Source organism: Sardina pilchardus, chromosome 22, assembly GCF_963854185.1.
Source record: "Sardina pilchardus chromosome 22, fSarPil1.1, whole genome shotgun sequence".
In the NCBI taxonomy this organism is placed as follows: Eukaryota; Metazoa; Chordata; class Actinopteri; order Clupeiformes; family Clupeidae; genus Sardina; species Sardina pilchardus.
Window position 1 is genome coordinate 13,677,823 of NC_085015.1, and position 24,121 is coordinate 13,701,943.

General features: G+C 39.5%; 2 long non-coding RNA genes across 3 annotated transcripts in view; one reads left to right on the plus strand and one right to left on the minus strand.

Moving 5' to 3' along the window:
- Positions 1-21,178, minus strand: part of LOC134070158 (uncharacterized) — a 27,366-nt gene extending 6,188 nt beyond the window's left edge. The window contains exons 1-6 of one of the 2 annotated variants that reach the window (XR_009936891.1): positions 21,146-21,178; positions 20,690-20,777; positions 20,044-20,214; positions 18,176-18,259; positions 17,963-18,072; positions 369-516 (exon numbers count right to left, since the gene is read on the minus strand). This is a non-coding gene — a long non-coding RNA (uncharacterized LOC134070158). Of the gene's footprint in view, positions 1-368; positions 517-17,962; positions 18,073-18,175; positions 18,260-20,043; positions 20,257-20,689; positions 20,778-21,145 lie in introns of both variants that reach the window. The other variant, XR_009936890.1, reaches the window with a different exon arrangement.
- LOC134070444 (uncharacterized) lies at positions 5,706-10,403 on the plus strand. The gene is made up of 5 exons (XR_009936934.1): positions 5,706-5,723; positions 6,105-6,192; positions 6,623-6,835; positions 9,545-9,637; positions 9,811-10,403. It is a non-coding gene; the product is annotated as an uncharacterized LOC134070444 (long non-coding RNA).
- Positions 21,179-24,121: the final 2,943 nt, after the last annotated feature.

Sequence of the window (24,121 nt, forward strand, 5' to 3'; positions counted from 1 at the left end):
CCTGATATTATTAGCAGCCTATGACTCACTTATGTGTAAAACAAAACAAATATTTATAAATATTTAAACGGGGCATTTGTATAATTACAAAAATAAGTGTTTCTTTTGTAAATTTGATATGGTTTCAATAAGATCATAATTAACATGGTAAAATAGCAGTAACTATTATAGCCTTAAGTAGTAATTTAATACTGTAATAGTGAATATGTTTTACATTTCCCATGTTTCTTTTCTCCGTAGTGATGGATTCATTCCTGAATACCAAACAGGTAAATAAAGGAATCATTCTATTTTCCATTTTGGATATGCTATCTCAAACACAATACAGAAAACTGACAAATAAATGTCTGTTTCTCGGCCAGTCTTACCCAAAAATCCTGCGTAGAGTCATCACCTGTCTTCTAGAGAAAGTGTCAGACGGGCCTCTGGGATGGTTCCTTAAGCAGAACAGTGTCCTCACCTACCCGCTCTTCAGACTGGTCATGATCCTACTCGAATGGAACGGCCAGTGGAGATCTGCATTGTATTTAGAAATGATGCGCAATGGAGGTAAAATATTACAAGCTCTACCTTTTTTAAATGTACACATTTAGTTAAATGCTAAACTATAGAAGTGTTGCGCTAGACGACAGGCGTGTTTGTCCAGAGGAGCTAAAAAGTCTCCTGTGTTAAACTGCTAAAAAACACCTATTTACATCACCCATACATAGAGCGATCTAAAACACGTGTTCTCTCTCAGGTCTCTGCTGAGCAACTGTGCTGAAGTGGCGCTGATGGCATAAGTATGGTGCCAACGTTCAAGACCAGCCCACTTTGAAATGAAATGATTTCCCCTTGAAATGATAGATAATAAAGTAGGCTATCAATCAAATATAGCCTACTAAAAATAAAGATAATAAAAAACAAGGATTCACATGAATGTGCTTCTTTCATGTGATATTGCAGATACATTGTGCAAATTAGAAAGATGTTCAAGTCAATTTCCATACGATGATGGAAGTGTGAATTGACAATATCTGTTTGTTTAAAAAATCCCACAAACATATTGCAATTAGTCCATTATGATGTGTTACTTTTCAACATCCTTTGTTAAACAAAGACAGATAGCATTCTCATACATTCACAATTCATACACTGAGAATTCAGAGCAGCAAAATGGAAACATGTCATATGAGAGTATATACAGTGAGGAGCACATGTATTTGATACCCTGCTAAAACAGGAATATAAAATCATCATTTGACAATTGATCTTAATGCCTTAACTCAAAAAATTAGTACAAATCAAACCGCCAAGGACACCAATTTTCTTTGTGATTGAAGAATGTATCGTAAATAGATAAATGTTTTCCTTAAATGCTAGGGGAAGGAAGTATTTGACCCCCTATGTAACCCTATGGGAATTTAACACATAGGGTTAACATAGGGGCAGGCAGATTTTTATTTTTAAAGGCCAGCTATTTCATGGATCTAGGATATTATGCATCCCGATAAATTTCCCTTGGCCTTTGAAATTAAAATAGCCCCACATCATCACATACCCTTCACCATAGCTAGAGATTGGCATGGTGCTTTTTCCAGTAGGCCTATTAGCCTGTTTGATTTGCATTGAGCTCAATGAGCATCAAACAGGCTAATAGGCCTACTGGAAAAAGCACCATGCCAATCTCTAGCTATGGTAAAGGGTATGTAATGATGTGGGGCTATCTTAATTCCAACGGCCAAGGGAACTTTATCAGGATGCATAATATCCTGAATCCATAAAATAGCTGGCCTTAAAAAATAAAAATCTGCCCGCCCCTATGTTAACCCTATGTGTTGAATTCCCATAGGGTTACATTGGGGGTCAAATACTTACTTCCCCCTAGCATTTAGGAAGAACATTTATTTATTTACGAAACATTCTTCCATCACAAAGAAAATTGGCGTACTTAGCGGTTTTATTTTTACTCAATTTTTGAATTAAGACATTAAGATCAATTGTCAAATGACGATTTTATATTCCTCTTTTTAGGCAACTTTAGCATGGTATCAAATACATTTTCTCCTCACTGTACATTATCTCACATTATACACACTTCCTTTCCAGTCACACATCACACTCCTTGTCAGAGTCTGGTTGGTGGTCACCCTGTGTCTCTTACTTTATAGCACATGTAGCCTCTTCTTCCCCTTTTAAACACAAATATGGGTAGCTAACTGTTAGTGCAACCCAGTCTCACGTTTAATCGTGTCACTCATCACGTTCATTAATCTATTGGTACGTGTTGAGTGACACGTTTCCTTGCTAAAAAACGTGTTGGACATAACGTAAATATCGTGTCACTGATCACGTTGTGTTTCGCCCTTTCAACGAGCCAACGAACCCCGTAGTCTAGTCGTAATTTCTTGAACCCAGAAATGTTGAGTACCCTAAAGTTTTATTGCAGAAATGTCTTCTATAGGCCTAATAGATGGAATTTAACTTGGTTGCCTAAAGTTGCACTTTGGGCAATTTGCATAATTAGCATAAATATATAGGCAATTAAGGTGAATAGGGTGCAGGTGAATAGGGTAAAAAAAAAAAATAATAGATATCACTATGAAACTTTCTCAGTTGGTTACTTGTGTTAAGATGAGAAAAAAATGTATTGCATGTTTTTTATATTTTAATGTTTACATATGCAAATGAGGTAATGTTTCATTAAACATGCGCTCATTTGCATACTGACAAAATCAGATTGTTTAATAATAAAGTCATGCTCAAAATATTTTTTTCTAAGGGTAAACATGTGCACTTTGGGTCTGAGTTGGTGAAAACCTTTAAGGAACCTGGTCAGGAGGCAGAGTTGACCTATGGACGGACGGATTAAGAAATTAGGTGCTCCATGGAAAATAACTATATAACAGCATGCACACACACGCAAACCTACAAGAACTATACATTATATGCAAAATAACTATATCCAGCATGCACAAGTACACAAATACACATTAACTATATACAAGAACTATATACAACATATAAAATAACTATGACATTTTAAAGGCACAGGAGCAAGATGTTTTTGTACGGTCACAATTATGACCATTGGGATTAAATGGGTCAATGGGTTAGCACTGCCTCCTTAAAGGGATAATCCGGAGTGAAATGCACTTTAGATCAATTTTTCGGACTATTGGGAGTACATACGTTGAGTTGACACCAAAATCATGTCATTCGGATGTATTTTGAGAAAGTTCGAGTTCACCGTTTTTAGCCAAAACTCGTTAGCCTGTAAGTGACCGGGGCAGGTCCTTTCGCCACTACAAAACGCTATTTTTATACCTTTTCTACTGTTCCAAACAACACTACACTTACGTGGTAGTGAGTAGAGGGTCCCTAAAGCCAAACCGAAGTATCCCCACGTCTTTATGTGGTCGGATAGAGAGTCCAGAATGAATTTAATCGAGTCAGTACCTTCCGGAAATGTCGCTGCGGCAACTGCGCAACGCTTCCACAACACTTTACTAACATTTCCGGAAAGGTACTGACTCGATTAAATTGATTCTGGACTCTCTATCCGACCACATAAAGACGTGGGGATACTTCGGTTTGGCTTTAGGGACCCTCTACTCACTACCACGTAAGTGTAGTGTTGTTTGGAACAGTAGAAGAGGTATAAAAATAGCGTTTTGTAGTGGCGAAAGGACCTGCCCCGGTCACTTACAGGCTAACGAGTTTTGGCTAAAAACGATGAACTCGAACTTTCTCAAAATACATCCGAATGACATGATTTTGGTGTCAACTCAACGTATGTACTCCCAATAGTCCGAAAAATTGATCTAAAGTGCATTTCACTCCGGATTATCCCTTTAACAGGTTCCTTTAAAGGTTTTCACCAACTCAGCCCTCCAAGTATACATGTTTACTTTGGAAAAAATAAACATTTTGAGCCTGGCTTTATCACACTATCTGATTTTGTCTGTATGCAAATTAGAGCCTTTTTTATGAGATAGAGCCTAATTTGCATATGTAAACATTAAAATATAAAAAACATGCAATACATTTTCTTCTCATCTTAACACAAGTAACCAACTGAGAAAGTTTCATAGTGATATCTATTATTTATTTTTTTTACCCTGCACCCTATTCTACTTAACTCATTGGCTGCCAGCGATTTTCAGTGCAGAGCGCTCCATACTGCCAGACGTTTTACAGCATTTTGACTGTTTTTCCAAGATCCACCGAACGGTGAGCTTTATGACTATGTAAACACCGAAGGTACCAAATGAAAGAGTAGACTCTCTTCTTTCACCAGGAAAAAACGGTTTGTTTCTATCGCTTTCCGTTCGTTAGTAATCGTCAGTAGAACATGGGTTAGTTTTGCTAAAAACACCTGTTTTTGACCAAAACATGGAGAAAACGATCTTTTTGTGAAAATCAACTTTTTAACGTTAGCGATTCAGGAGTATGTCTACCACGATTGCACTGTTATCTCGTCAGTCTCGTCAAGGTTGCTAGGGACTCTGATGGTCGCTAAAGACTCTGAACAGGACGGTAGACTTAGCAAGCTAGCACTAGCAAAGTTGTTGTTAGTCTATATAGCAATATCCAATGTAAATGGATCATACCGTTCACGTGTTTTCCATCCTTGATGTAAGAAGTAAGCATATTTATTCCCTGCATCGCGTGCAAACTAGATCCACTGTGGTCGATCTTCAGTGTCTTTGCTTGTTGCATGCTGTCTGCATGTGCACTATAGGCAGATACTAATCATCCAAATGGCACTGCTGCCATCTAGCGGTTGGGATCGCTAGTACAGTCTGTTTACAAGCCTGAAACTCTGCCAGATCGTTCCCAAGCCCACCCAGGAGCCCTCCCCATTGAAAAAGGCAATTGACGTCTAAAGACGTCAATGGCAGTCAACGTATGTGTCTAAATTGACGTTTAAAGACGTCAAAGGCAGTGAATGAGTTAATTGGCTATATATTTATGCTAATTATGCAAATTGCCCAAAGTGCAACTTTAGGCAACCAAGTTGAATTTCATCCACTAGGCCTATTCATGGGTTTCATCAGGTCCCTTTCCACAGGTGTATACAATCAAGCACCATGCAGTCTGCATTGATAATCAAGGTGCTTGATTGTATGCACCTGTGGAAAGGGACCAGATGAAACCCATGAATAGATGACATTTATGCAATAAAACTTTAGGGTACTCAACATTTCTGGGTTTACTATTGGGCCTATGGGGATTACGACTAGACTACCGCTCATCTGCAAGCAAGCAACACGGCCGCCTGTCAAAATCATTTTTTAATTCAGAAATAAGTTTCGTTAAAATAAAGAACTAGTGGTGTAGCCTAATGTAGACTAATCAATTAAATTTCAGTTTGATAGCAGTAGCCTACTTTAAACGTGATAATTGGCTAACCTGTCGGTGATGATGGCAAAGGTTTACGTTTGTAATACATTTTTAAAAATCTGTGCTTTTTAAAGTTTTGACCCACGTTTTAGTTTCCTTTTTAAATTGCCACTAATAAAGCCAGCATTTGTGTATTTGGAGGGCGATCAAGATAACGATTTTAAATAGCCTTATTATATCATAATTATTAAATATCCCCTCGTGGCGAATGTCTAGTCAATTAAACTTTGACATTTTGACATTTTGACACTTTGACGTTTCCTGATGTCATTTCTTTGCGACACCGTCAACTTGCTGCTGTTGCCCATGTGGACCAGATCTGGACGCCTCTCCCTATCGTAAGTAGACGCAAAATATGTATTTTGTGGTTTGTTTACTTTCATGGTTTTCTAACCACTTACAGTATTTGCTAATTCATTCTGCCCTGCTCATTTGCCGTCGCTTGTTGAGTTAGTCTTTTGAACGTGAGCTCAATTATCATTATGCTAGCCTTAGGCTACATAATGCACTCGTTAGTAGAGTTAGCAGCAACGTCTTTTTAAAGCTATAAGTGTCTCTGTTAGCAGTCAAACATACACTTAGATCATAGAAGCTATTGTTGTGATGACCAGTGAGTTTGTGCTCGTAGAGCGAATGATTCCGTATTGGTATAGGGACGTAGGGAATGTTGACCTGCGGTCTTTACTACACATTTAGTTGAACAACTTTTCTGTTCACAGCTGTGGTCATACAAAGCATCTGAGATTTTCCTCGTATCTATCTTTTCACCAGTATGACTCTGCATTAGCTATTTGTCCAGAGAGAAAGGTAAGAAACGTCGGTCTTTTTGTCTCTAAGTAGTTTAGCCTACCCAAGAATTACGTTATCCTACGTGGTAATTAGCTGAATAAATTATTGTTCCCGTTGGTTATATTTTATATTCAACTCTAGCTCTAACAACATATTAAAAAGCTGTGTAACACACTGAAATGTAACCTCTCAAATTGTAGATACATGGGAAATGAATGACTAATTGCAATGATTATTTGATATGTTTCATATTGCATTTGAAATTTGATTCATGTAAAGACATGCACAATATTGCAACATGCAAAAGCTACTTTATAGCTGTAAATCAGTGGAGCACTGATGGGGGGGGGGGTCTCTTACTATTGTTAAGTATTTTGCTAATTGGTATTCTCTGTTAAGGGTCAAATCATTTTGTAGTTTGCTTTGTTTTTCTGTTGTTTCTGTCCAGTAGGTGAATGTTGATTATTTGTTTGGTACCTATTCCCCCAAGAGGGATGCCAGTGTCCTGATGCTGACCAGGAGCACCGGTTCCGCCACTTGCTTCCCGCTGGAGTCTTAGCACCAACTGGATGAGGGGACTCCTCTCCGTTTTGAATTCCTGGCTCTCCATGGCTTTGAAGTAATATGATGTGGGGTCCTCAAATGCTGCCAGAACTTGAAGGTTCGCTTTTCAATTTTATTCAAAAGTATAGCAATACAAACGTCAACGCCCTCCTGACAAATGTTGTTATCAAGCACACAGAAGGGTGGAATATAACTTAGTATACCTTAAAGGAACACTTCACCATTTTTTCATATTAAACTACGTTATTCCCTTAACTAAATGTTACACCCTAAAAACTACCAGTATTCAAAAGTATCCGTCAATGCAAATGGTCACGGCCCACTGGCATATGGTGTTAACAAGCACACAGAAAGGTGGAATATAACTTATTATAGATGAAATCACATTTACACTCTACAGGCATTCCAAAAATATATGATTTAAGCTACTTAAATTGATCTGTACACCCTAAAAACTACCCGTGTTCTAAAGTATCCGTCAATGCAAACGGTCACGGACCACTGGCAGATGGTGTTAACAAGCACACACAAGGGTGGAATATAGCTTATTATAGCTTAAATCACATCTATTCTCTGCAGGCATTCCAAAAATATATGATTTAGGCTACTTAAATTGATCTGTCCCCACCCTAAAAACTACCCGTGTTCGAAAGTATCCGTCAACGCAAACGGTCACGGCGCACTGGCAGATGGTGTTAACAAGCACACACAAGGGTGGAATATAGCTTATTATAGCTTAAATCACATCTACTCTCTGCAGGCATTCCAAAAATATATGATTTAGGCTACTTAAATTGACCTGTCCCCATGTTACACCCTAAAAACTACCCGGGTTCGAAAGTATCCGTCAACGCAAACGGTCACTGCCCACTGGCAGATGGTGTTAACAAGCACACACAAGGGTGGAATATAGCTTATTATAGCTTAAATCACATCTATTCTCTGCAGGCATTCCAAAAATATATGATTTAGGCTGACTTAAATTGACCTGTCCCCATGTTACACCCTAAAAACTACCCGGGTCCGAAAGTATCCGTCAACGCAAACGGTCACTGCCCACTGGCAGATGGTGTTAACAAGCACACACAAGGGTGGAATATAGCTTATTATAGCTTAAATCACATCTATTCTCTGCAGGCATTCCAAAAATATATGATTTAGGCTACTTAAATTGATCTGTCCCCATGTTACACCCTAAAAACTACCCGTGTTCGAAAGTATCCGTCAACGCAAACGGTCACTGCCCACTGGCAGATGGTGTTAACAAGCACACACAAGGGTGGAATATAGCTTATTATAGCTTAAATCACATCTATTCTCTGCAGCCATTCCAAACATATATGATTTAGGCTACTTAAATTGACCTGTCCCCATGTTACACCCTAAAAACTACCCGTGTTCGAAAGTATCCGTCAACGCAAATGGTCACTGCCCACTGGCAGATGGTGTTAACAAGCACACACAAGGGTGGAATATAGCTTATTATAGCTTAAATCACATCTATTCTCTGCAGGCATTCCAAAAATATATGATTTAGGCTACTTAAATTGACCTGTCCCCATGTTACACCCTAAAAACTACCCGGGTTCGAAAGTATCCGTCAACGCAAACGGTCACTGCCCACTGGCAGATGGTGTTAACAAGCACACACAAGGGTGGAATATAGCTTATTATAGCTTAAATCACATCTATTCTCTGCAGGCATTCCACAAATATATGATTTAGGCTGACTTAAATTGACCTGTCCCCATGTTACACCCTAAAAACTACCCGGGTCCGAAAGTATCCGTCAACGCAAACGGTCACTGCCCACTGGCAGATGGTGTTAACAAGCACACACAAGGGTGGAATATAGCTTATTATAGCTTAAATCACATCTATTCTCTGCAGGCATTCCAAAAATATATGATTTAGGCTACTTAAATTGATCTGTCCTCATGTTACACCCTAAAAACTACCCGTGTTCGAAAGTATCCGTCAACGCAAACGGTCACTGCCCACTGGCAGATGGTGTTAACAAGCACACACAAGGGTGGAATATAGCTTATTATAGCTTAAATCACATCTATTCTCTGCAGCCATTCCAAACATATATGATTTAGGCTACTTAAATTGACCTGTCCCCATGTTACACCCTAAAAACTACCCGTGTTCGAAAGTATCCGTCAACGCAAATGGTCACTGCCCACTGGCAGATGGTGTTAACAAGCACACACAAGGGTGGAATATAGCTTATTATAGCTTAAATCACATCTATTCTCTGCAGGCATTCCAAAAATATATGATTTAGGCTACTTAAATTGATCTGTCCCCATGTTACACCCTAAAAACTACCCGTGTTTGAAAGTATCCGTCAACGCAAACGGTCACGGCCCACTGGCAGATGGTGTTAACAAGCACACACAAGGGTGGAATATAGCTTATTATAGCTTAAATCACATCTACACTCTACAGGCATTCCAAAAACATATGATTTAGGCTACTTAAAATTTGTTTTTTGTTTTATTTTTTACTTTGAATGTGTCACATAGCCTATGCCTGCGAATTAGGCTAAACAGCATTTTAAAAAGAAACCACTGACTTAGTTTTCATGAAACATACCTAACAACATACTAGTGCACTCATCATTGCTAAAACATCACCTCATTTCTCATAATATAAATAGGTGTTAAAAATACAAAAGTTCACCTCAGACATCCGTGGACTAGACTCGCACACACATTATTATATGTGTTCATGTATTTGTGTCTGTAACTGTTTAGTTTATCCTCTCCTTTGTTGTTTCTGTTTGTTATGATTTTTGTAGTGGGCTCCGTCAACTGTCCAGGGCAAGGTCGGTCTGTCCGGATGGCACTACTTGAGGTTGTCTGGTAGCCATAGCTGCTGCCCTCAACATGGTGTAAGTGTTTTTGTGTTTTGAATGGTTTTTTTTTATGTTCCATGGTGAGGGCTATGGGGTGTGTTATTGAGCATGCTCTAATTTGTTTGTCATATGTACAAGCGGAGTAGTTTGCATTAATTATATTCATGAACCGGGTAAATTGTAATATATGCTTTCTTTCTCTTTTATAGACACTTGACATTTACTGCCAAAGCTACCATCAGAGCACCTCTCCCTACCCTGCAGGACATCTATACCCGAAGAGTGCAACAAGGGCCCAGAATATTTCAAGAGACATTTCACACCCTGACCATGGACTGTTTAAACCACTGTGGCCAAGCATACATCTCTGTTTCCACATGGCTAAAACAGACTGAGGAGGAGTTTCTTTCCTCAAGCCATCCGCATCCCGAACACACATAACTCTTTAAACTACATTACATAGACTTGCTATACTGCACTTACAGTACACACACTGCACTTTGTACACCCTGGATCATTCTGTGTCAAATCAGTATCTCAGGTTTTGCTAAAATAATGTCTATATACAGTAGAATGGTTCCCAAAACCAAGGCCTGTGAAATATTTCTGTTCAAATCCTATATCTTCATATTATTACGGCAGGCTCGTTTTCTGCAAGGTCCTAGATTTGGGATAAGTGCATAAATCAGTAACATTAAGGGTATGAATGTCTTTTTGTACATATTTACATATTATGTGTTATTAATGCCAATATTTTCAATATGTAATGTGCTTGAAGATGTTAAAGGTTAAGCAAGGGAAGGGTGTGTTTTTTTGGTAATTTTCATAGGATTAAATGGTATGTAGAATAGCTAGTAGGTACTTATGTGAACAGCTATGTGAACGTAGCTCAGAGTATGGGCATTTAGTGTACAAAGTGCCAATGTTGTACCGTAGATACAGTCAAAATCATTGTTTTACCTCAGGGTCAAGAATGAAAACACATGGATATACAATGGAACCAAGTAAGTGTATTTATCAACGAATGAAACATGGTATATCATTGGCACTTTATACATGAAATTATCATGCCCAAAGATGGCCTCCACAATAAGGAATTTCTGAGAGTAAAACGGATACAAAATCAATTGTGCAAAAATTTAGGCCTACTGTATGAAATGATAAATTGAGTACAAATATTTGATTTAAAGGTTGACAAACCTTGAGCAAAATCTGAAGCACAGCAACTATTTTCCTGGATTTTGTCTGATTTGACAGAGAATGACCCCCCTTCCTTATTTTTTAGTTATTTCTACATACTTTCTTTGTCCTATACACCTTTGCACAGGAAAGTTGTGCCGCTATAATGCCAGTTCCCTACATATTTTACAACAATGTCTCTGTATGTTACAATTTCTTGAATCCTTCACAGAAGGCTCAATTTTGTATTGTGATATTTTGTGATTGTCTACAGAAATAAAAATACTTGTTACGAATTTGTGTTGTTTTTAAGTTTTTGACATCATTTTGGCATCATTTTTGATGTCATATTGATAAAAAAAAAAAGATGTCAATGTCACTTTCATTGTAGACCTATTTCATGATATAATTTTGACAAATGTTTGATGTCAAAAAAATTACATCAATATGACTTTCATTCTAGACTTATTTTGTCCTGCCTCCTGGCAACACAAAAGCAGCTAAAGGTCTCAAATGTCACAAACTATTTTGTTTTCACCCCCTTATGAATATGTATGCCACATGTTGGTTTTAGATATATATATATATATATATATATATATATATATACCATATATATAATAACTACTTGGGCTAGATAAACCACTGGATATAATCTGAAGCACTAGACTGTCTCGCTAACTAGCAGGCTATCTAGGCAACAAACAACTCCTAGCTTGCTTCTGCTATTATTAGTCCTTATCTCCCTCAACAATGGAATTCTCTTCTCTGATTGGCTGATGGGGTGGTCATTAAGTAAGGGATAATGTATAGAACGCTGGTCATTATCGGAAAATAATTCCCGACAGGACGGACAGAACCCCGACGCGCAGCGGAGGGGTTTTGCTTCGTACTGAAGGGAATTATTTTCAGATAATGACCGGCGTTCTATACATTATCGCGCTTATTATATGGCTACTTGCCAAAACGAGAAAATCAACTTATCTCAATGTGTCTTTAGCAATGACTTGGCTACCGTTTCGTGGCTTCCGCAACAACTAGCGGAGTGAACCGTTGCCATTGGCAGCGGTCATTATACCTTCGGAGCGGTCAATATGCAGATATAACGGACCGGTAGAACGTTGAGAGGCCCATTCAAAGTGAATGGGAGCTCCCTCAACATTCTAGAGAGCCATATAATAACTTCGTATAACCTGCTACCTTTGAAGTAGTTCCCGTAACACACTTTAATATTAATTCGCCAAACTCGTTGCGAAGTTTAAATGAACTGTCACGTAGCATCCAAGCTGAAATACAGACGTGCAGAACCATAGTAACATTGTAGCATATGACGGAGGTGGATTGTAGCTAGTTGGATGCCATGTAGGCTATAAAAGTAGCGATCTTTCAAAGTTAAAGTTAATCAGAATCCTGGGATATGGCCGCTTGACAACGGGAGAGATAGAACTAACGACCAGTGTTGCCAGATTGGGTTGACTGAAATCCGCCCAATCACCCCGCCGCCTTCAGCAAAAAACCGCCCGATGACGTTTTTCTCATAGAGAACCATTGAACTCAAAATGTTATTTACCCGCCGACAGCTTATTTCCCCCCGCCGAACGATATTAAAGAAGCCCAATTGGGCGGGCACCCGCCCAATCTGGCAACACTGCTAACGACTGGCTTTTGGCTGTAGCAACCAGCCATTTAGAACTAACGACTGGCCTTTGGCCATAGCAACCATCCATTTTAGAACTAGTAACGGCAGTTTTGTCCTGCAAGTAGAAAGTTGATATGTGGCAGAAAGTAGTCCCATAGTCAAGACAGTTTTAGCGATGTTAACGGACGCAACGGTGGAATAAAACTATGTTCTAAATATACAGGTTATGAATACAAACGGGAGATAAGCGGGATAACGGCCTTCGAGGTCGACTGGTTCGATGGAAATAATGGCTAGGTGGAGGTCTAGAACTCCGGCGACGTGCGAAGCACGGACACGGAGTTACCTCCGCCGTGCCATTATTTCCATCGAACCGGTCACCTCGTCGGCCGTTATCCCTTACACATCTGGCAGCACATGTGTACGCACAAAGTGCAGTTAAAGGAGAATTCCGGTGTGAAATTGAGCTTAACTGTACCGAAACATGTTAAGGTGTACTCACACGTGTTTTAGACGCACTTTCACTCACCCCCAGCATTCCGAACTCCTCCGTTTTCAGCCTAGCTTACAGTAGGCTTGAATCTATTAGATTGGGCATTACGTAGCCTATGCAGCTAAATCGCTATTTTTAAACCATTAAAAAGGTTCCAAGTAACTCCACACTGCATTGGTTGACTTCTGAGGGTCCTGACATTTAAAACGAGATACTTAAAACTTTGGAAGTGCACAGGAAGTTTATTAAAAAAAGACTGTTTATTCAAGCAGTACCTTCATAGAATCTCTCCGCTGGGCGCCATCTTGTGGTGAAGTCGCGATAAGTCGACTGACGAGCACAAACGAACAGGAAAGACAGGGGGACATATTGCAAACATTTTGAGCTTTGTTACTCATCATGCTCATGTAGACAGTATAACTATATATTTCCTATGGAATTACTTTAGCAATATGTTCCCCTGTCCTTCCTGTTCGTTCGTGCTCGTCAGTCGGCTTATCGCGACTTGATTCCAAGATGGCGCCCAGCGGAGAGATTCTACGTAATGCCCAATCTAATAGATTCAAGCCTACTGTAAGCTAGGCTGAAAACGGAGGAGTTCGGAATGCTGGGGGTGAGTGAAAGTGCGTCTAAAACACGTGTGAGTACACCTTAACATGTTTCGGTACAGTTAAGCTCAATTTCACACCGGAATTCTCCTTTAACGTAACAAACCAAACGATCTCCGACTAAAACAAATAGCCTAACGTTATCAAGCCAGGCAAAATTGCTAGCCTAGGCTACTTGAATTAAAATAACGCAGACCACCAGAGACCTTAGTTCAGCTGTAAATAAAGCTAACTGAGTCAATGTCAACTCCCGGTGTTGATCCCCGTCTTTTGGCAGGCGATTAGGCATAACATTAATGTTTACCACCGTGAATACTCCGTTGAAACTCATAGCCTACTGCTTCATCTAAAGTCAGGCTACAGCCAGGATGAATATTGTAATACTCAGACACTTTGTCACACTTGAGGGAAACTTCCCGTGCTTTATTTATCAACCAAGTAGCTTATATCACAACCGAGTTGCTGTCTTAGCCACAACTCTCGCTTTTAACAGAGCATTCTTTAACAGACCTCTCTGTCCAACTCCTTCACTCTCCGACTCCGGTCCGACCTGCTCAAACAAACACACGCAAACACACGTACCTAAAACTCCACCCCTAAGTTCCCCTTAAAGGGACACAACTATTTCAGGAACTCAGGTAACAGAAGCAGAACACATCACACACAATAAAGAGGATATCACAATATGATATCAATGTAATTCGGCTCAAGGAACTCAACAGGTTCGGCTACACAGCCAGCCGAAATGACCGTTGAATATTTTATCAATTTGAAAAATGTAGACCTAATCATTCAGCCAATTACGTCGGCGTCGCCTAACTGTGATTTTTGTGTGCAATGCACACCCTAGCTCTTCTACAGTCACGATAATGCAATACAATTATGATGTTTAACGTAGGCAATGTGAGCCTGCATGATAGACAGTAAAAGAATGACCTCTGAAGATTTCACCATTTCTAAAAAAAAATATTTATCCACGCATATTGTCTACTCAAATTATCTCTTGCTGTGATCCCTCGTGCTCTCACCTAGGAACCCACCTAATTTAGCAACCTACATAGCAGAGTAACCACTATGAATACCCTATGTACTGTAACTGTACTGCAGACAACGTTTGGGTTAATCCTCTACATGTATCAGATCATTACTTCATTAGATTCTCTGTGCGTCTCCTTGATAACCCTACAGTTCCTGCTCCGACGATGTCATTCCGACGGAACCTCAGAAGCCTCTCAAGTGAACATTTTGCAACATTAGTAACTTCTGCTCTACCTATTCCAAGCTCATTCTCATCACTTGAGGTTAATGATGCTACAGACACTCTTTGCTCTACACTGGCATCCTGTCTGAATGCAGCATGTCCTCTTTCCACAAGACCCACTCGTTCTAAACCTCGCCATCCATGGCTGACAAACAGTATACGCTCAGTACGCAAGGAACTTAGAGCTGCTGAAAGGAAATGGCGTAAATCTGGAGATAGAAATGATCTTAGTAAATACCAGTCTATGCTATCATCTTTTTCATCCACTGTCACACTTGCAAAAAGAACATATTATCAGAGTAAGATTGAGAACGCCACTGACAGCAGAAAACTTTTTGCTATGTTCAAGTCTCTTCTCAATCCTCCACCACCGCCATCAGCTACTTCACTGTCAGCAGATGACTTTGCAACATTTTTCACTGAGAAAGTTGCTAAGATAAGTGCTCAGTTTGATGACCCTATAAGAAGGACTCTGCCTGGTGTTAGCATGATGCCATCATTGGACTTTTTCTCTCCTCTTGATGAGGAAGCGGTCTCTCAACTGCTTCAGCGAAGCCGTCCAACAACATGCCCTTTGGATCCTGTCCCGTCTACTCTCCTGCAGTCTATAGCACCCGCTATTATACCGGCAGTCACACATGTATTTAATACTTCACTCAGTTCTGGAATAGTTCCTTCTTCTTTTAAACAGGCAAGAATTACGCCTTTGCTGAAGAAAAGTACACTTAATTCAACTGATGTGAAAAACTACAGACCTGTCTCCCTTCTTCCTTTCTTGTCAAAGGTTTTGGAGAAAGTGGTCTTCAAGCAAATGTGTGACTTCCTCTATCAGAATAACCTACTAGACCCTATGCAGTCTGGTTTCAAGAGTGGTCATTCTACTGAAACTGCTCTTCTATCTGTGACTGAAGCATTGAGAGTAGCTAAGTCCTCTGCTCAGTCATCAGTGTTAATTCTGTTAGATTTATCTGCAGCCTTTGATACGGTTAACCATGACATTCTCCTTTCTACACTATATGAACTGGGAATTTCTGGGAAAGCTCTTGACTGGTTCAAGTCTTACCTTAAAGGGCGTTCTTTTAGCGTGTCTTGGCAGGGACAGATATCAAAGTCTCATGACCTCACTACAGGAGTCCCCCAAGGATCAGTATTAGGACCCCTCCTTTTCTCTATTTACACCACTTCTTTAGGTGGGATTATTCGCTCTCATGGATTTGAATATCATTGCTATGCGGACGACACTCAACTTTTCCTATCCTTCCCACCTGAGGACTCTAGTGTTTCCCATCGGATCTCTGCATGCCTGAAGGACATTTCAATCTGGATGAAGGATCAGCACCTTCAGCTTAATCTTTCCAAAACTGAGCTCTTGGTGTTTCCAGCAAAAACAGCTATTCCCCAACAGATCAATATCCAGCTTGATTCATCCTCACTGACTCCAACCAGATCGGCACGTAACTTGGGTGTCATAATTGATGACCAACTTACTTTCTCTGAGCATGTTGCCTCAATTGCAAAGTCATGTCGGTATACCCTGTACAACATTAGGAAGATCAGACCTTATCTGACACAAGATTCCACTCAGCTTCTTGTACAGGCAATGGTTATCTCCAAGATGGACTACTGTAATTCTCTGTTAGCTGGCCTACCTGCTTGTGTATTAAGACCACTACAGTTGATTCAGAATGCTGCAGCACGACTGGTCTTCAATCAGCCAAAGAGGACACATGTAACCCCTCTCCTAGTTACTCTCCACTGGCTCCCTATAGTAGCCAGAATTAAATTTAAATCTCTCACTCTGGCCTATAGGACACTGACTGGATCTGCTCCCAGCTACTTCAGTTCTTTAATCACGATGTACATTCCCAACCGCCCATTGCGATCTTCTGAGGAGCGTCTGTTATGTCGACCAACCATACATGCTAGGTCAAATTGTAGATCCTATTCTTCAATGGTTCCATGTTGGTGGAATGAGTTACCCAGTGCTCTCCGTTCCAGCAACAGCTTTGGATCATTTAAGAGGGGTCTTAAGGCATATTTATTTAATATGCACTTAGTCCTTTGAGTTTGTGATGTGTTATGGTTTGTATAATAGTATTGTTTTGTTATAATTTGTCTATTGATAGAATTTGAAATTTATTTTGCTATTGTCCTTAAATTTAGCCATACCATGCTTTAGTTATTATTATCATATATAATTAACTGAGTGACTTATTTGATTGCTATTCTCATTTCACTGTTTTATTTCTCATTAGGTTAGTGCTTAAAATTATTGTTCTACTGATAATATTACTATTCTCCCTAGTTTGTAATTGTTCACTGTTAATTTAATTTGTATTGTTATTTATTTGTATGTCGCTTTGGACAAAGGCGTCTGCTAAATAACCATAGCCATAGCCATAGCCATGATAAACAGCTATCTCAATTACCCTTGCAACAATATAGAAATCATCACAATCACCCTAGTAATGTTAACAAAGACCACTTTCCATTCAATTCAACTTTCCATTTCCACTTTCTCTCCATCCATTTACTTCCAAATATTTATTCCTTCATTAAACTGTCCTCCTATCAACATCCATTAAACTATTTGTCTATCAACATTCATTAAACTATTTGTCTTATCAACATCCATTAAACTGTCTACCTCTACACAGCCCTTAAACTATGTCTATTAAACTATCTGCCTATCAACATTTATTAAACCACGTCAACCTAGCAACCACCATACAGTATATGTCTTAGCAACACCTAACAATCTCAATTACCTATTTATAGATCAGTGGTAAATCCTCATTCGCTCAGTTTTACCCCATCTCTCTTTTTTTATATTATTTGTGTTAACTACAAATTATATTGTACATTTAATTTTTGGCATTTTCATGCACTGGTAATTCCTTGGAATTGCATTTCTAGTTGTTTTTGATCATTCTCTTATGACAAGCCAAAACATGATGTAACAGTTGTGTGCATGCAGTTGTACCAGTAAGAGTTGGTTATTCAATATTAACGTAATGTCACTGACTGAAGTGAAAGGCAACTCCTAAGCCCACCAAGGCAGCCATGATACACCCTGAATTAGTGTTGAGGTAGAAAGGTGTTAAAGTGTAATCAGACACAGTAGTCTGCATCATTTCCATCTTTAAAAAAGGAAAATGAAAACATAGAATGCCGGTCATACCATGCTTTTTTTTTACAAGTCGACCAATTGCCATCAAGAAATATGTGGCACTGATGTCGGGATCAATATACTGTAGGTGGGTATACCGGCGGTCTCACTCCCCCAAGCATCTGTAAGACAGTACACAGTAGTGTCATTAAAAACAAAAGTTAAGGTTCCATGTTTGAACTTCAAGAAAGGATTGACACAGAAAAAACTTTCAGTTATACATACCACTTGACGTGCATCTATTTGTGTAGAGGTTAACCAGCTCGGTCCTCCTCTCCTCTGTCCAAAAGGCCTCAAGATGCAATGGGCCTAAATTATCAGTAACGGAAAAAAAGGCATTACCAATTCTGGGTGTAACATGGTGACAGGTCAATTTAAGTAGCTTAAATCATATATTTTTGGTATGCCTGCAGAGTGTAGATGTGATTTAAGCTATAATAAGCTATATTCCACCCTTCTGTGTGCTTGTTAACCCTTTGATGCATGAGCTATTGAAACCCCCTCTAATGCATAACATGGGTCACAAGTGACCCGCATTCATTTTCTATGGAGTTTTGTTGAAGGGCTAGGGTCTCAATTTCTTTTAAAAAAAAAACTTATTTTCATGACCCAGCACTCCATGAATTCCTCAATTAACTTGTTTTTGTTCATTACAAGACTAAGTTGTATTTTAGTTGTACAACCCAGCCACAAGAGGACTTAAGACAAGAAAATCCAAGAGAAAGCGATGCAGCCTGTGGGATACCGCTGGTGTTAGATGGTCATGCTGGTGACCAGGCTGCCAAGCTTGGCATTGTTGGTGTGAGATGGTCATGCTGGCTTGCTAGAATGACCAACATAAGCTGGCATGGCCAGTAAAAACCAACAATGTAGACCAGCAACACCAGTTAAAATGACCAGCTTGAGGTGGTACGACAAGCAAAACCATCAGTTTTAGTCGCATTTACTACTTCTCCACAGTTTGAAAGTAAACCAGTTCTCCAAGTCCTCTTGCTATAGATCTATTTTCACATCCCTCAGACCGTCACCACGGTATACCTTGTGAATGATGCCATCCACAGGTAGACCATGGTGACGGTCTGCGAGAAGTCTCATAGATCCATAGTTATGGACATAAATTACGTTACTAATGCACTGAAGTTCTGTATTGGTATTTAAAGTGTCAGTGACATAATGTACAGTGTTTTACAAAAGCAAATTAAAAATGTTTAGATATAATAACAACTATTTATTTTTTTCTTTAGCTTAAATCATATATTTTTGGAATGCCTGCAGATAATAGATGTGATTTAAGCTATAATAAGCTATATTCCACCGTTTGCGTTGACGGATACTTTCGAACACGGGTAGTTTTTAGGGTGTAACATGGGGACAGATCAATTTAAGTAGCCTAAATCATCTATTTTTGGAATGCCTGCAGAGAATAGATGTGATTTAAGCTATAATAAGCTATATTCCACCCTTGTGTGTGCTTGTTAACACCATCTGCCAGTGGGCAGTGACCGTTTGCGTTGACGGATACTTTCGAACACGGGTCGTTTTTAGGGAGTAACATGGGGACAGATCAATTTAAGTAGCCTAAATCATATATTTTTGGAATGCCTGCAGAGAATAGATGTGATTTAAGCTATAATAAGCTATATTCCACCCTTGTGTGTGCTTGTTAACACCATCTGCCAGTGGGCAGTGACCGTTTGCGTTGACGGATACTTTCGAACACGGGTAGTTTTTAGGGTGTAACATGGGGACAGATCAATTTAAGTAGCCTAAATCATATATTTTTGGAATGCCTGTAGAGTGTAGATGTGATTTAATCTATAATAAGTTATATTCCACCTTTCTGTGTGCTTGTTAACACCATCTGCCAGTGGGCCGTGACCATTTGCATTGACGGATACTTTTGAATACTGGTAGTTTTTAGGGTGTAACATTTAGTTAAGGGAATAACGTAGTTTAATATGAAAAAATGGTGAAGTGGTCCTTTAAGGTATACTAAGTTATATTCCACCCTTCTGTGTGCTTGATAACAACATTTGTCAGGAGGGCGTTGACGTTTGTATTGCTATACTTTTGAATAAAATTGAAAAGCGAACCTTCAAGTTCTGGCAGCATTTGAGGACCCCACATCATATTACTTCAAAGCCATGGAGAGCCAGGAATTCAAAACGGAGAGGAGTCCCCTCATCCAGTTGGTGCTAAGACTCCAGCAGGAAGCAAGTGGCGGAACCGGTGCTCCTGGTCAGCATCAGGACACTAGCACCCCTCTTGGGGGAATAGGTACCAAACAAATAATCAACATTCACCTACTGGACAGAAACAACAGAAAAACAAAGCAAACTACAAAATGATTTGACCCTTAACAGAGAATACCAATTAGCAAAATACTTAACAATAGTAAGAGACCCCCCCCCCCCCCATCAGTGCTCCACTGATTTACAGCTATAAAGTAGCTTTTGCATGTTGCAATATTGTGCATGTCTTTACATGAATCAAATTTCAAATGCAATATGAAACATATCAAATAATCATTGCAATTAGTCATTCATTTCCCATGTATCTACAATTTGAGAGGTTACATTTCAGTGTGTTACACAGCTTTTTAATATGTTGTTAGAGCTAGAGTTGAATATAAAATATAACCAACGGGAACAATAATTTATTCAGCTAATTACCACGTAGGATAACGTAATTCTTGGGTAGGCTAAACTACTTAGAGACAAAAAGACCGACGTTTCTTACCTTTCTCTCTGGACAAATAGCTAATGCAGAGTCATACTGGTGAAAAGATAGATACGAGGAAAATCTCAGATGCTTTGTATGACCACAGCTGTAAACAGAAAAGTTGTTCAACTAAATGTGTAGTAAAGACCGCAGGTCAACATTCCCTAATACGGAATCATTCGCTCTACGAGCACAAACTCACTGGTCATCACAACAATAGCTTCTATGATCTAAGTGTATGTTTGACTGCTAACAGAGACACTTATAGCTTTAAAAAGACGTTGCTGCTAACTCTACTAACGAGTGCATTATGTAGCCTAAGGCTAGCATAATGATAATTGAGCTCACGTTCAAAAGACTAACTCAACAAGCGACGGCAAATGAGCAGGGCAGAATGAATTAGCAAATACTGTAAGTGGTTAGAAAACCATGAAAGTAAACAAACCACAAAATACATATTTTGCGTCTACTTACGATAGGGAGAGGCGTCCAGATCTGGTCCACATGGGCAACAGCAGCAAGTAGACGGTGTCGCAAAGAAATGACATCATGAAACGTCAAAGTGTCAAAATGTCAAAATGTCAAAGTTTAATTGACTAGACATTCGCCACGAGGGGATATTTAATAATTATGATATAATAAGGCTATTTAAAATTATCTTAGTTATCTTGATCGCCCTCCAAATACACAAATGCTGGCTTTATTAGTGGCAATTTAAAAAGGAAACTAAAACGTGGGTCAAAACTTTAAAAAGCACAGATTTTTAAAAATGTATTACAAACGTAAACCTTTGCCATCATCACCGACAGGTTAGCCAATTATCACGTTTAAAGTACTGCTATCAAACTGAAATTTAATTGATTAGTCTACATTAGGCTACACCACTAGTTCTTTATTTTAACGAAACTTATTTCTGAATTAAAAAATGATTTTGACAGGCGGCCGTGTTGCTTGCTTGCAGCCAAAGATCCTTAAGGCGTAGCAGAGCCCCTTTAGGGAGAGCCGGTGTTGTGTGCCTTCTGGTTTTTCCACCTACTGGTTTCGGAGCTGTTTCCGAGGCTGCCCAGCTGTCATGTATACCTATCAATAACAGCAACCGACGGCTACCGAAGTCCACAGATTCGCTACATATTCATAGACATTTTACTGGGCTTTGCATGTCACACCTCAATAAAAACTGTGTTGACCTGAACTGAACATTTGAGCACTATATTACTATAACATATTCCAGCGGGAAAATTGTTTTTTAAAAGTAGTCAAGCTGCATGAATTTGTGTCGTGCTGGATTCGAACCCTCCTCAGCAAAACTTATTACGTACAAGTCCGACTCGCTCTCGATTGTACTATCGATGCTCACGCCATCTTCTGGATATGACTTTGTATTCACTCAGTAGATCATGAAGTACCGTTTATCCCAACCTTCCAAAACAACTGGTTACCTTCATTCAGACTTTAAAACATAACTGTATCATGTACTCTACCTTCTGTTACACGTCTGCATATCCATGTGCAAGGATTTGTCATAAATTCTAACAGGCAGCGCACGGATTCTGAATCAGGGTCTAAAACAACTGGTTACCTCGCTTTCTAACAGATGGGCTGCAATACGTTCCTTGGATTCATTTTACTGGCCTTTGCATGTCACACCTCAATACAAATTGTGTTGTGAAGGAAAATGAAGTAGGCCTATAGGCTACACTACGAATAGGCCAAACAACGTTCAGTTCTTACACCAATTAGCCTAGGCTAAATCGTTTTTCTGACATCAGCAGGTGATCCAATGTAGCTAGGCTACAACGATAATAATGGGGAAAAAAGGTTGTGCGCATGTTTTGTTGAAATTTCCTCAATCAGAGCTTTGGAAACGTGGGTGCACCTGTCATGTTGACATATGCCCAAATAGTTTGTAGGGATTATCTGTCATTGAGGCCAAGGCAACCAGTTGTTTAGGCATTTTCAAACATTGAATATTGGCGTACTGAGTGATTATGGTAAGGCCTTCACATTTTATTGAGATGTTGGTGGTGTGGAGGGGCGCAAAATGGTCTCGCATGCCTCTCTTGTTTTCCTGAGAAGGGTTCGAATCCAGCACGATACGAAGATCGTATTTAATGTTAGTGTAACCGGTGGATTTAGCTCTCTGCGTTGTGATTGGTTGAGCATAGATGATAAAAGGACATGACGCCGACACACAGCTGTTTCAGTCAGAAGCGGGCGGTTTACTGCAAAACAGTCACAAACAGCGTACAGCTGGGGTTCAGGTTCCTTCCCAACTCCTCTTCCCAGGGTAACAGAAAACAGGGCAGGTAACCCAACATATACATATTACAATTAGAATGCCCAATAAAACCCCAACAAATATATGTCAAGTTCCTTAAACAATTCGCTAGGAATTCAGGCTTAATTCGACACAAAACACTGCCTAGCTTCCCATTCTAACAGTGAGCTAGTTAGCTCGCTAGCTAGCTAGCTAGCGGGAGCTAGCATAACGGACAAAATAGCTAACTCGTTCACAGTTTTAACATCAAAACACATCAAATTAACCCACAACAATGACACACCTGCAAAACAGTCACAAACAGCGTACAGCTGGGGTTCAGGTTCCTTCCCAACTCCTACAAAAAGCAATAAACGAAAAAGCTAAGTAATAGCGATTCATGCTAACTAGCCGTTAACAACAGTCTGTGGGTAATACAGTATTACAGTAGCTAGTTAGCTACAGGGCTGTAATGCAGTAATAACAAGCTAGTTAGCCACAGGCTTATGTTACACATGTGGCTCTTATTACAATACAAAATACATTAAAATAGTAAAAGTCACCACTTCAATACATGAAGGGAAATGTACCCAAAGAAATAATATGCAATATTATAGTTTCAAAAGTGGTGGATGACAATATAGAAAGGGGATAGAGATTAGATTTAGAAGAATGAATTAGACATGAAGCATACCTCTTCCCAGGGTAACAGAAAACAGGGAAGAGGTGAAGGGGGCAGGGACATAAAAATATGGAAAAAGGAAATATTAGAGGGGGATAGGGATAGGGGGCAGGAAGCTGAATAGCACCCAGAAGAAGAAGAAGAAGACTATGTACATATTCGGTGTGTCAAAATAAAACCATCTTTGTGTAATTATAAACAATAGAGGAATACAATTGTACTCTGTTACACTCACCCCCCTAGAATTATACAAAGATAAAAAAAACATTTCAAACACAACAGCACCCATCAATTCCCTCCAACAGCCATTACAAATACCAGCGTGGCAGCTACCTAGAAAGGTCAGGCGTGAACCGGGGTGATCAGGACCCGGGACACTAACTGGGTACGCGAGGTGCCATACACACCTCAGCAGTAAGGCTACAACTAAGCACAGTCTATGACGGGTGAGCAATAACTCTGTAATGTCACACAGAAAGAACAGTTCACACACTCCACAACCCATGGATGA